Source organism: Myotis daubentonii, chromosome 1, assembly GCF_963259705.1.
Source record: "Myotis daubentonii chromosome 1, mMyoDau2.1, whole genome shotgun sequence".
NCBI lineage: Eukaryota > Metazoa > Chordata > Mammalia > Chiroptera > Vespertilionidae > Myotis > Myotis daubentonii.
In genome coordinates this window covers 162,583,338-162,596,832 of record NC_081840.1, presented here as the reverse complement: position 1 = coordinate 162,596,832, position 13,495 = coordinate 162,583,338, and the positions used below count along the sequence as shown (strand labels likewise).

The 13,495-nt window shown below is 39.1% G+C and overlaps 1 protein-coding gene across 1 annotated transcript in view; it reads right to left on the bottom strand.

Annotated features, from left to right (window-relative positions):
* The window catches only part of SLC39A8 (solute carrier family 39 member 8), a 72,010-nt gene that overhangs the window by 46,986 nt on the left and 11,529 nt on the right, over positions 1-13,495 (bottom strand). The gene's annotated exons all lie outside the window — the stretch shown is intronic.

Below are 13,495 nucleotides of genomic sequence, written 5' to 3'. Positions count from 1 at the left end.
GAAACTACACAGAACTATAATTGCTAGGCTCAAAAATTACAGAGTCCATGAGTTCCAACTGCCCACTGCATGATTCCAGGAATAAATAGGTGAAGTAGGGCAAACACAAAGCAGCACTGTGTCCCTGCAAGGAAGTCTTCACCTACCTGGACTTCAGGTTCCTCCAACTATAAAATAAGAGGAAAAAGGGAAGCTGCCAATAGGTCATTTCCAAAGCCTTCTCGGAATTAATATTCTAAGGTGTCCTAAAACTTAATGACTGTTAACCAGTTCTTTTCAGACTCCTATTGTGACCTGTTAGTGGGTCAGGAAGTTCACTTACAGTCAGCATCTTATAAGGAAGTAAAAAAAACAATATAATAGAAACTATAGAGTGTACCACACATAACTAGGATAAGTGTTGCTGGATCAAATTTTACTTCAGCTATACATTATACATACCATGCACCTGTACATGAGAGCACATGCCAAATTTATTTTCTACCAGCTGTGTGAAAAGGGTAAAGGGATTAAGAAGTACAAATTGGCAGTTACAAAATAGTCATTAGTCATTAGGATGTAAAGTACAACACAGGGAGTATAGTCAATGATATTGTCATAGCTACATACTGTGTTAGGGGAGTACTAGACTTATTAGGGGGATCACTTTGTAAGTTATGTAAATCTCTAACCACTTTACTGTACACCTGAAATTAATAAACTATTGAATGTCAACTGTAAGTGAAAATCTTTTTTAATTCTTTTAATTTAAAAAAATCATTTTTACTATAAGGGCAGTCAAATGTTTGAAAAACACTGCCCTTAAGGATTCTCAAATTGCCTGTTGTACATCTTTAAACACACTCTCCTACATACAGTTAGAATAAAAGATAATTAACTACACTACACTAATAAAAGAGAAAGATGCAAATTGACCATACCTTCGTGACACCCACCAGCCAATCAGGAGTGAATAGGTAAATTAACCCAACAAAGATGCCGGGTTAATTTGCATACACAGGCACTGAGCAGCCAGGGGTGGGGCAGGATGCTTGCATCGTTACCATGGCAACAACAAAGGCATTTTGCACCACCCCAGCCACACTGGGCCTCTGGGCAGCGTGGGAAGGTGGAAAGGTGGCTCTGGCCAGAGCAAAGGTGGTGCCGGTAGCCAGGGAAAGGAAGGCCCATTCTTGCACAAATCTTCATGCATCGGGCCTCTAGTAAATAATACTGTAAGTTAGCTTAGAGTCTTGATGATCTGTGCAGCATCTGAGTGGATATTTTGGTTGGCAGGCACTCATAAATAATAACACTGACAGTGGCAAATGCTCAATCTCAAAAAAGAGTAAGTAGGTGGACAGATGACAGAACATTAGATCTTCCCTTATGTTATGAGAATGAGAATAGAATATTAAGGGATATTATCAGTATGGCAAAATAAAAATAATGCAGCCCTGATTTATTCAAAATAGCCATATACCAGCAAGTAAAATACAAATAATTTTATACAGCAGCCTAATTTGGCTTTAAATAACTTTGATTTTATTTCTTTTTTATTTATTTTATTCTTTTGACTCCCTTTACCTATTTCTCCCACTCTCTACCTCCCACCTCTGCCAACACAGATCTGCTCTCTATATCTGTGAGCTTGGTTTTGTTTTGTTTGTTTTATATTCTACATATAGGAGAGATCATATGGTATTTGTCTTTTCCTGACTTATTTCACTTAGCATAATGTAGTCAAGATCTACCCATGTTATCACAAATGGTATGATTTCTGTCTTCTTTATGGCTGAGTAATATTCCACTGTATATATGTACCACCTCATTTTTCTCCATTCATCCATCAGTGGACACTCAGGTTGCTTCCCTGTCTTGGCAATTGTACTAGTAAATAATGCTGTAATGAACATGAGGGCACATATATCTTTGTGAGTTAGTGTTTTTGTTTTCTTCGGATAAATATCCAGAAATAGAATTGCTGAATATATGGTAGTTCTATTTTTTATTTTTTGAGGAAACTTCATACTCTTTCCATAGTGGCTGCACCAATTTACATTCCCACCAACAGTGCACAGGGTTCCTTTACTCCACATCCTCACCAACATTTCTTATTTCTTGTCTTTCTGATAATAGCCACTATGTGAGGTGATATCTCATTGTGGTTTTGATTTGCATTTCCTGATGATTAATGATGTGAACAACTTTTCTTGTGCCTGTTAGCCATCTGTGTGTCTTCTTCCGAAAATGTCTAGTCACGTCTTCTGCACATTTTTTAATCAAACTGTTTGGTGGTTTCCTTTGCTGTGCAGAAGCTTTTGGGTTTGATGTGTCCCCTTTTTTTCTATTGTTACTTTTGCTTTTAGTGTCAGATTCAAAAATTGTTGCCAAGACCTATGTCAAGGAGCTTACTACCTAGGTTTTCTTCTAGGAGTTTTATGGTTTCCGCTCTTAGCATTCAAATATTTAATCCATTCTGAGTTAATTTAGGGGTATGGTGTAAGATAGTGGTCAAGTTTCATTCTTTTGCATGTAGCTGAGCAGTTTTCCAACACCATTTATTAAAGAGAGTGTCCTTTCCCCATTGTATATTCTTGGCTCCATTATTATAAATTAGTTGACCATATATGCATGGTTTCATTTATGGGCTTTCTATTCTGTTCCATTGACCTCTGTGTCTGTCTTTATGCCAATGCCACACTGTATTTAATTACTACAGCTTTGTCATATAGTCTACAGACAGGAACGTGATGCCTCCAGTTTTGTTCTTTCTCAAAATTGTTTTGGCTGTTCAGGGGTTTATTTTGTGGTTCTCTACAAATTTTAGGATTAGATTTATATTTTTGTAAAAATGACATTAGCATTTTAATAGGAAGTGTATTGAATCTATAGATTGCTTTGGGTAGGAAGAACATTTTAACAATATTGATTCTTCCAATCCATAAGCACAGGATATCTTGCATTTATTTGTGTTTTCTTCAATTTCTTTCATTAATGTCTTTTAGTTTTAAATATATAGGTCTTTCCCCTCTTTTATTAAATTTATCCCTAAGTATTTTATTCTTTTTAATGCAATTGTAAATAGAATTATTATCTTAATTTCTCTCTTTGATAGTTTGTTATTAGTGTGCAGAAATGCAACAGATTTTGTGTATTGATTTTTATTATGCTTTGATTTAACCAAGTTGAACTTGAAACAAAGAAAGCGGTTGTCTAAGAAAGGGCAGTGTTGCCCTGACCGGTTTGGCTCAGTGGTCGGCCTGTGGTCCAAAGGGTCGGTCGCCGGTTCAATTCCTGATCAAGGGTACATACCTTGGTTGCATGTTCGACCCTTGGCCCCGGACAGGGTGTGAACAGGAGGCAACCAATCCATATATCTCTCTCTCTCCCCACCTTCTCCTTCCCCTCCATCCTCTCTCTAAAAATAAATGGGGGCAGTGTTCCCCAGAGCAGGTACAAACAGGATGACAGCCAAAGTTGTGAGAGCAATAAAACCAGTAGAACCACTAAGGAAGTTCAAACATCCTCTCAAATACACCCCATTCACCTCCAAAACAAACAATGAATATATTTTTAAACTGTGGGATTCACAGTACTCAGGAAACAGCTCAGGGTGATTAGCCAGAATAGTATGTGCCTTAAAAGAAACTTCATAAGCTTTCAACATCTTCCAATTGACATACTGAGCTTTTCTTCTATGTGTTTTTACAATACTGCTGTTCTCAAGAGTGTGCTTGATGCTTGCTCTAGCCTCTTGAACCTTGTGCTATCAGAGGCAAACTCCCTTGATGCCCTAATGTTCAGTGGGTTGACTTTTTCCTAAAGACATTCATTAGTCTCTTGTCACCGTAAGGTGATCTCAAATGGGCCTTATATAAACAACAAACCAGAGGAAAGTAGTAGAAGCCTATCATAAACGAGATCTCAAATTATATTCAAAATCATTTTCCCAAATAGTTCCACACCTTTCTTCTGCCGCTTTCCCTACTCCTTCTTCCTCACCTGTTCTAACTAGTCAACAGTTTGGGGGGCTGGGATTTGTTTTTGTTTTTTTACCTTCTTTCCAGACATATTTTACTGGGAATGAAGGAGGCTGGTACAAGGAGGGGAGGGAAAGGTGATAGTTGAATGATTACTGCAAGTTCCTCACTCAACGTTTTTACACAGTTTAAGTCTGCTTATCATAATAAATGCCAAGGCGTTAGGCAAGGTTTAAAATTACATAGCTTAGATAATGACACAGACTCTCTGCTTAACTAAACTTTAGTCAGGCTCTCTCAGCTTCAGCCTCATGTCTGTCCCTGTGGGGCCTGCATTGCCCAATTTTAGCAAGAATCCTGCTAAGTCAGTTTAGAAAGCATCCCCCACCCATCTCTGACATCTGATCAGGCCTGCCTTCAGCAAATATCCTGTTGGGTCTGTTTAACCAAATTCCCCACCTCTGATGCTCGGTCTCGGTAGTGCTCCACGCACTCCCCCACCCTGCTCTGGGTTGTACTCAGAACTGAGCACAGCTCTATCCTGAGGCCGTTTTCCCCTTGCTGCAATCGTTCTTAAATAAAATTTCTTTTTATGGCCCTCACTACTGGTTTTCCTCAACAATACCAAGTATAATAACCATGCAATTATACTACGTAGCACGTGAATTCTTCCCTTCTCTCAACAAATATTTATTGAATCATAAAAATCTGGGTAGAATATTGATGGGAGAAGTGGGAAGTGGGGGGAGCTGGAGGATGAACCCCAAGAAAGAAATACAGTGGTCCTCCCTTTTCCACAGGGGATACGTTCCAAGACCCCAGTGGATGCCTGAAACCTCCGATACTACCAAACCTTATAGATATACTATGATTTTTCCCATGCATACACACCTATGATAAAGCTTAATTTATAAATTAGGCACAGTAAGAGATTAACAACAGCTGATAATAAAATAGAACAATTTATAACAGTATACTGCAATAAAAGTTATGGGAACGTGGTCCCTCTCAGCAAACTAGCACAATTTCTTTTTCCTTCTTCACAATTTCACAGATAGAAGATTCCTTCCTACCAGACAAGTTAGCAACCTCAGCATACAGTTCTTTTCTTATCTAAGTCGAAAACTTTTACTTTTTCATTTAAACAAATCACTTTGCAGCTTCTCTTCGCATATCTGTCCTGCCAGCATCACGACTCTTGCACTTCAGGGGCATTGAAGAAAATAGAAGTTTCGTGAATACAGGCACTTTGATACCAGGGCAGTTGATCTGATAACTGAGAAGGCTACTACGTACCTACTGAACAAGGAGCATATACAGCACAGATATGCCGGACAAAAGGAAGAAAACCAAAGTTTTGCCACCCCAACAACTGTGCCTTTTGGCACACTGATTTTAAGCTGGTTCCTAAGAAACAAAAGACTTAGAAAGAATCTTTGACCTTCCCCTTTTCCTACCACAGAGAGTCAGACAGAAAGGCCTGCTCCAGGAGAAAACCTCAGGATGTTCGCCTCTGCCTCACTTGAGTTGAGTATGGTGCTGGGGAGGGCTCCGGCTAAGGGCCTGATGGCCGGATCAGCCCCTGTCCATTGTTTCTGGGTTGCCTGGCAGGAATTTGCCTACCATGTGTGTTCCGTTCTTCCTCAATTACCTGTAAAGCAATAACTTTCACTTTTAAAATCTAAGATCTAGTTCCCCCTTTTCTCTTTGTCCAAAATGACATACTCAATTTTTCCTCACTATCTCTGCAATTTTATGCTATATGAATTCCCCATGTGTATGTATTAAAAATTTATTTTCGCCCTAACAGGTTTGGCTCAGTGGATAGAGCGTCGGCCTTTGGACTTAAGGGTCCCAGGTTCGATTCCAGGCAAGGGCATGTACCTTGGTTGTGGGCACATACCCAGTAGGGAGTGTGCAGCATGCAGCTGATAGATGTTTCTCTCTAATTGATGTTTCTACCTCTCTGTAAAAAAATCAATAAAATATATTTTTTTAAAAAATTATTTTCATCTATTAATCTGAGAATGTTGTTTGAATTAGCCCAGCAAGACAAGCTTCAAAGGTGGAAGTAAAAGCACTTCTTTAAGCCCTCACAAATGGGATGCTTCGTTTCCTGGGCAGGACAGAGATTTCACCACGCTACTCAAGATGGTGCACAATATAAAACTTACAAATTGTTTATTTCTGGACTTTTCCACTTAATATTTTTGAACCGCAGTTGCCCGTGGGTAACTGACACTGCAGATCAGGTGGGACTACTGCAGTACAAAGGTAGTTAAGTCATAACACTTGTCATCAAGAACCCTACATAATTGTGGCAGAAATAAATCATATACAACAATACCTATACAACTGGAGAGAAGGTGATAAATTCACAAGAAGCCTAATGGTAAAGAACTATGAGGGCTCATAAAAAGATGAAATAACATGCAGAGGAAATAGTCAAAAACCACTCTGAGGTTAAAACTCTGGGAAAATGGCAAGAGGATGTTGTTACTGGTGTGCTTAAGGAACCCAGGAAGAGAAACAAGAAGGATGGTGGTCAGTTTGGTGTTAGACATTTTAAGTTGCAATACCTGTGGGACACACAGGTATTGCCTAAAGCTGGTCTGCCCTTAAGTCTTCTGTTAGTTATTGAGCCAATGAATTCCCTTTTTGACTTAAGCTAATTAAAGTCATTTCACATTCAAATGAAAGAGTCCTGACTGATATATAAAGTAATTATTTAAAATACTTTAAAAAATTTTATTGATTTCAGAGAGGAAGGAGAGGAAGAAAGAGATAAAAACATAAATGATGAGAAAGAATCATTGATCAGCTGCCTCCTGCAAGCCCCACACTGGGGATCGAGCCCGCAACTTTGGCATGTGCCCTGACCAGGAACCTCCTGGTTTATAGATCTATGCTCAACCACTGAGCCATACTGGCTGAGCTAAAAGACATTTTTAAGGCTAACAAATGAATGCAACACCCAGAACCTATGGAAAAACAAAAAGATAAGTTTTTCTAATGTTTAAACCTTCTCCATTCTTCTTCCTTTTCTCAACACATGGGTTGTTTTCTCTACTTGGCTGTCTTGTCAAATGGCACCCATAAATAATACAAACCAGTAGGGCCCTCTGCTCCTCAGCCCATTGTCCCGACTCCTTCACACCATAAATGAAATATCACCCCATTCAAAAGTCACCCAGAGGTGGTTTCAGATTTTGTTTTGCCATGTACTGTGCTTCTGTGGAAGCTCATTCACATTCCCAATGAGGACCCTGCTGGTGTGGCTGTGTTTTCTTTAGTGGAGGTAAAGGTGAGAAGAAAATGTACATCATAAGGCAATCAAAGCTGGAATAAAACACTAAGTCCAGTCAGCTTTCTAGGTTATCAAGTAACTGAACTACACACTTTAAATTGTATTACAAAGCTTCTAGCCAGAGGCAGAAATGGGGTTAGAATACAAGTCTGAAAGAGCCCCATCTACCCTCTTTTCTTTACTGAATTCTCTACCAGGCTCTGTCACAGCTGTTGCTTTCAGCAAGAACTACAGCTACCTTCTGGAATTTGCCATCTTCTCCATACCCCAGTGAATGATGGGCCTTCCATTCATTGAAGAAGAATTCATCCAAAGTCTTCATCTATTTTGCTGTTATAGAGCCAATTTCTCTTCTCCCTCACTCATTCATTTATTCATTCATCAAACACAGATTGCTCACATAATCTCGGGGATAGGTATTAGTCTCTGGTAGGTGCTGAGACTAAGATATGGTTCTATCTTTAATAAGCTCATCATTCAGTAGATAAAACATAAAGACATAAACCAGCTAACTATAATACAAAACGATAAGTAAAATAATAAAGATTTGTGCAAAAGTGTTGTGAGAGGGGACAGTCAGGGAAGGCTTCCTGGAGAGGAGGTATGTGTGCTGAGTTTAAAATGTTAGTTCGGTGCTTCTGATGGCTAGAGAGATAAGACATGAACCACAAAAACCTAAGGCAGAAATCAGTAATGCAATAAGCATACAATTAGTTGACAAATGAATTTTAGAAACAATAGTTATTATAAGAGTCTGGGAAGCACATAAAAATTATACGTTAAACATATATAATCTCTTTTAATCCCTACATCAGCTACCAAAATAGATTTTAGGAAATATCTGGGATGAAGAAATCATGTATTAGAAAGATCAATTGTTCAAAGATTAAATAACTTATTAAAGGCAGAATTCAAATCAATATCTTCATATGTCAGCTGACTTCTAAGCCAATACTCTTGCTGCTGTACTCTTATATGTTGATGAGTTGAACAATGAGAAGAACACAGATAGTGACAGAGAGAACCATTTAGACCCTGGCAAGGAATGTATTTGTTGCCCTTGATAGTGACTTGAGTCATACCGTTAAATTACGCTTAGACCATATTTAGCATCCCACCCAAAGAGTAACTGCAAAAACAAGCAACCATCAGTCAACTCCAACAATTCAAATTATCAGCCAAGTTTTCTCATCATGGTGAGATTTAAAGAAATGCAAGATGGTTCTGATTTTTTGCCCCAATAAGCCTTTCTGTCCATCACCCAAACAGAATATTGGGCAGACACAATAACCACAGTCAAGCAGCAGACAGCCTGGCACAAACTTGCACAACACCCTCTGCCACATGCCCAAGGCTGCCGACATTGCTAGGAGGTATCCTGTAACAGGATCATCAAACCTAGAATGTCTGGGTGTGTGCCATATCTTGAATGTTTTGCTTTCCTATTACTGTTTTAAAGCCAGTGTTTTTGCTTAAGCAGAAAAGTCAGATTGTTGATTCATCCACCTGAGCTACCATCACATAACCATACGACTATGAGACCAGTACGACTAGCCATAGATTGCTAGGAATGTATTAGAGGATGAAAAGGTAAAGATCCAAAATAATTATTTAATGGAGAGGAAGCCTCTAGAATCCTGGAGATCATACTTACCTTAGAATTTACTACTGCTAATACTAATAATACCATGTGCCTGGCACACAGTAACTCAGTAAATACTTGTTAAATGAATGAATGAGTAAATGCATGAGTGAATCCCTCACTTGTCTTGAAAGTATTTTGCAAAATCAATTGCAAAACCAGTTTAAGTTCATAGTAGTAACTTAAACAAAACTAGGAAAAAGCCAAAGCAGTTAAGCGCAAAAAGTGAATTACTTACACATAAGAGTGATTTAAATATGGAACTGGACAAAGATCACAACAGAACAATTTAAATATTCCCATTTTAAAAGGGTAGTTTGAGTTTAACAATTGGGAGGCCACTTCTGATCTTGAAACAAGTGAGTAGTCCCTTTTATCTCTTCAGAGGTAGTGAACAATTTCATGAAACTGGTGATTTAAATGCTTCACACTGGACCCTGGCTGGTTTGGCTCAGCAGATAGAGGGTTGGCCTGTGGACTGAAGGGCCCCAGCTTCGATTTTGGTCAAGGGCACATGCTCCGGTTATGGACTCAATCTCCAGTAGGGTGTGTGCAGGAGGTAGGTGATCAATGATTCTCTCTCATCATTGATGCTTCTATTTCTCTCTCTCCCTCTCCCTTCCTCTCCGAAATCAATAAAAATATATTAATAAATAAATAAATACTTCAGTGGATCCCGGAATCCCAGCTGGGCCACTGGCAACAGGAGTACTCAAAGCAGGAGTGCCTGAGGACATCACTCCTAGGATTGTTACTGACACAAAATGAAACCACCCAACAGGGAACTAGAGTACCACTCCCAAATCTCCTCGATATTGCTCAGCATACTAGTATCTATGTACTGAATTACCCTCTACCAACTTCTCTTGAACTTTTTCCCTCTTAATCAAGTGCTCCCACCTCTGTTTCCCAAGATGCATTTTTTCCATTATTCCTTCAGATTTCTAACCCTGCTTACTGAAGCCACTACAGTGTGGGTGCATTCTTACCCATAATACATACACACATGCACACACATTTGTACACTCACATTCGCTCTCAAAACTCTTCCTTACGAGGAAGCAAAAAATACCTTTCCTAAATATACTATTCAAAAGGGAAAGATGTCATGTTTGGGGATGCATTCTTAAGGGAAAAAGAATTATTATGAAACAATATGTATAGAATGACACCATACTATAAACAAGGTTAACTAAAATCTACAGATACATTCTTCAAAATGTTAACAGTTTTATCTCTGGGTGGTGAAATTATGGGTGATTTTTATTTTTTCCTTCCTGCTCCTCTGGATTTGCCAAAGTTTTAGACAATATGCATGTGTTCTTATTTCAATTAGAAAAAAATTAAGTTAAAGCATGGGGGTAGGAGGGTTAACACTCTTATCGTGTTCCTCCAAATACAATCAAGACAGGTTAGAATTATTTTTTAATTTTACTAAAGAAAACAAAATTGTAAAAGCGATTACATACTTTTTTAAAAAGATTTACAAAGTTTTCTGAGTTTACCACAGCTATTGACAAGTTCCTCAGCCTTATTCCATTCCACAGTCAGTTTCTCAAGGCCCCCTCACCATAAAGCATGGCCTAGCGTCAGAGCACGGATCCTCAGTCTGCATTCTTGACTTCCTGCCCCTGCCCTGCCCCAGGGGGCAAGGGCCACCCTACTTACTGTCAGCTGTGATATAGCTCCACAGGCCTTCTGTTGGTTGTCAGGACCAAAGGGCCTCCCACTCAGTGCCTCTGGGTTAAGGTGTGGAAGGCATGCCTCTTCAACTCAGGGCTGGGGCGAATGCCACAAGGAGTGAGCTCATCCTTTAGAGCAGTGGTTCTCAACCTTCCTAATGCCGCGACCCTTTAATACAGTTCCTCATGTTGTGGTGACCCCCAACCATAAAATTATTTTCGTTGCTACTTCATAACTGTAATTTTACTACTGTAAACAATATGTAATTATATATGTGTTTTCCGATGGTCTTAGGCGACCCCTGTGAAAGGGTCATTCAACCCCCAAAGGGGTGGCGACCCACAGGTTGAGAACTGCTGCTCTAGAGCCATCTCATCTCTGCAAGGAAAGGCCTTGTCCATCACAGGCCCACCTATGTAACAATCCTTTAGCACAGTGGTTCTCAAAGTGTGTTCCCTAGAAAATATGCAAGGTCAAAACTGTCTTCATAATAATACTAAGACTGCATTTTCCTTTTTCCAAAGGCTACATGACATATGTCACAATAGATTGCATGCAGAAGCATATATGAGATTGTTTTCTACTAAGCCAGACATTAGAGATTTGCAAGAATGTAAAGCAATGCCATTCTTCTCATTAATTACTGTGTCATGGAAAATACTTAGTTTTCATTTTAAAAATGTTAACATGGTATGGGTTTATTAATGCTATTTTTAATAAATAAATATTTTTAAATTTTCTCAACATTAATTTCTATCATTGTAAATATCAGTAAATATAAACCACATATACAAAAGCTGTTTGGTGTCCTCAACTTTTAAGAGTAAGTACGCAAGGGTCCTGAATCCCAAAGGTTTGGTAAGACACACAAGAATGACATACAAACAGGCCCTTATATACCACCTAACTGGAGAGTCAGGAGCTTCCAGTCAATCTTATCCAATACACGTCTCATCCAGGTTAGTCTACATTCCCACAAGATTGTTTCTACAGAAACACTGCCATTGTCACTCTTCTTCTCACATTGCATCCCCGACACACACACACACACACACAACACACACACACACACACACAGCTTTCTTTCTACCAAGAGTATAAGGTCCTAACACTGAAGAACCTTAACTATCTGTCTTCATTCAGTCTTCCACTCCCTTTACTAGTACTGTCCTCCAAAGCATACTTGAACTCTATCTTAACCTAACAGTTCCAATGTCTTGTATTTTACAGTCATTGTGACTTTGCACGGCCCATGTCCCCCACCTGGAGTTCTGATATGCCTCCTCTCAAAGTTTCCAGCTGCTATCTGTCCTACATGGGCCCACATCTCCTCTCCTTCCTATTGCAATGCTCCCCCTCCCTCTCCAGACTCCTACACCAACATATTTATTTGTTTAGCACTTATTCTATGCTTTCATGCATTATCATCTGCTCATAAAAATGGTAAGATCATGAACATCTAGAGAGGATAGGCATATTCCTTTTTATTTCTTCCTGAACCTTTAACAAAGCCTCAGACAAGAGTACCTACCAGGTTTTGATGGGAAAAGCATGAAGTTGATGAGTTCCATTTGGGGCAGGTTTAGACCCATTGAGTTGGGGAAAATAGAAACTTAGACATCAATAGTCAATAGGATGTGCAAAGTAAACCTCATGAGAGAAATCTGAACCAAGCCAATCTATTTAGAAAACATCTACAGAGAGGTGATAACTGTAGGCACAGGGGTGACCAGGGTTGTACAGAGAGAGTGTACAAGAGGGTTTGAGATAGAACCCTAAAACACACCAATATTTGAATGATGAGCAAAGGTAAAAAAAAAAAAAATGAGGTAGACAAGTTACAGGCAAGAAAAGGGTGAGTTTCAAGTAGGAGTGTTCAACGCTATAAAAATTTAGCAATAAGAAGGTTTAGTGTGAAGTCCTGTGAATAATTTCAAGGGACGGAGCCACACCATAATATGTTCAAGAGTGACTGGAAGGTGAGGAAATGGAATCGGAATTCATACCTGTTAGGGCAGGACCTGCTTCCTCTGCTAGCCTGAAGGCCCTACCCAGACACTTACTTAAATGCCATTCATCCCAAGATTAGAAATAGAGTCAGTGTCTAGCTTTTCTCATGAATATGTATAAGTGCAGAATAGATTCTGAGATGCCTATTCCTAACGAAAACTGCAATGCAACATGATTTGATATACAAACTGTTACCTGGTATCAGTTACAGGCACCCATTCACAAATAGGTCTGTGTGTTTTCTAGCACACGTGTTCAATATACATATATAGCAGGATCTGTTACCCAACTCAGAATCGGCCTATTGATTTTACTGCCCCCTTTCATCTAACACACAGGCTAATTTTCTCTTTCCCTGAAGAGACGCATCTCACTTCTCCCAGGGAGACCGAAGTGGCTCCTGTTCTCTTCTCTGCTCTACCAGCTCACAAGGTCAGCTGAACATGGAGTGCACTGGATTCTTTCAGCTTGCAAAACCCATGCAGAGGTCCTGATGTAAATCTAAATTCAAAACCACAATGATACTGATCTCTAGAACTATAATATGGACTCTCAGCCATTCACATTTCAGTAGTGATATAAATTTTGGAGCCAATTCCTAAACGCAGCTTCGGAAGTCCTGTTGGAAGAGAGGGAATGTTCATAATTTCAACACATATTGAAATATTCAAATTATTTCATTGGTTTCTACATCTGAGGTTTACATTTTCAAATATTCATTACTATTATTTGATGAAAGGGAAGTAGAGGCAAATCATAAAAGCCTTTCTCAAGGTGAGAATCGTCATGGAAACTAACACTGAAAACAAAGTCACTGAACCTGATGTATTTCTCACTGAACTTTTTATTTCATTAACCTCAGCTGTCTTTTTATAGCAGTGCTTTCCTCTA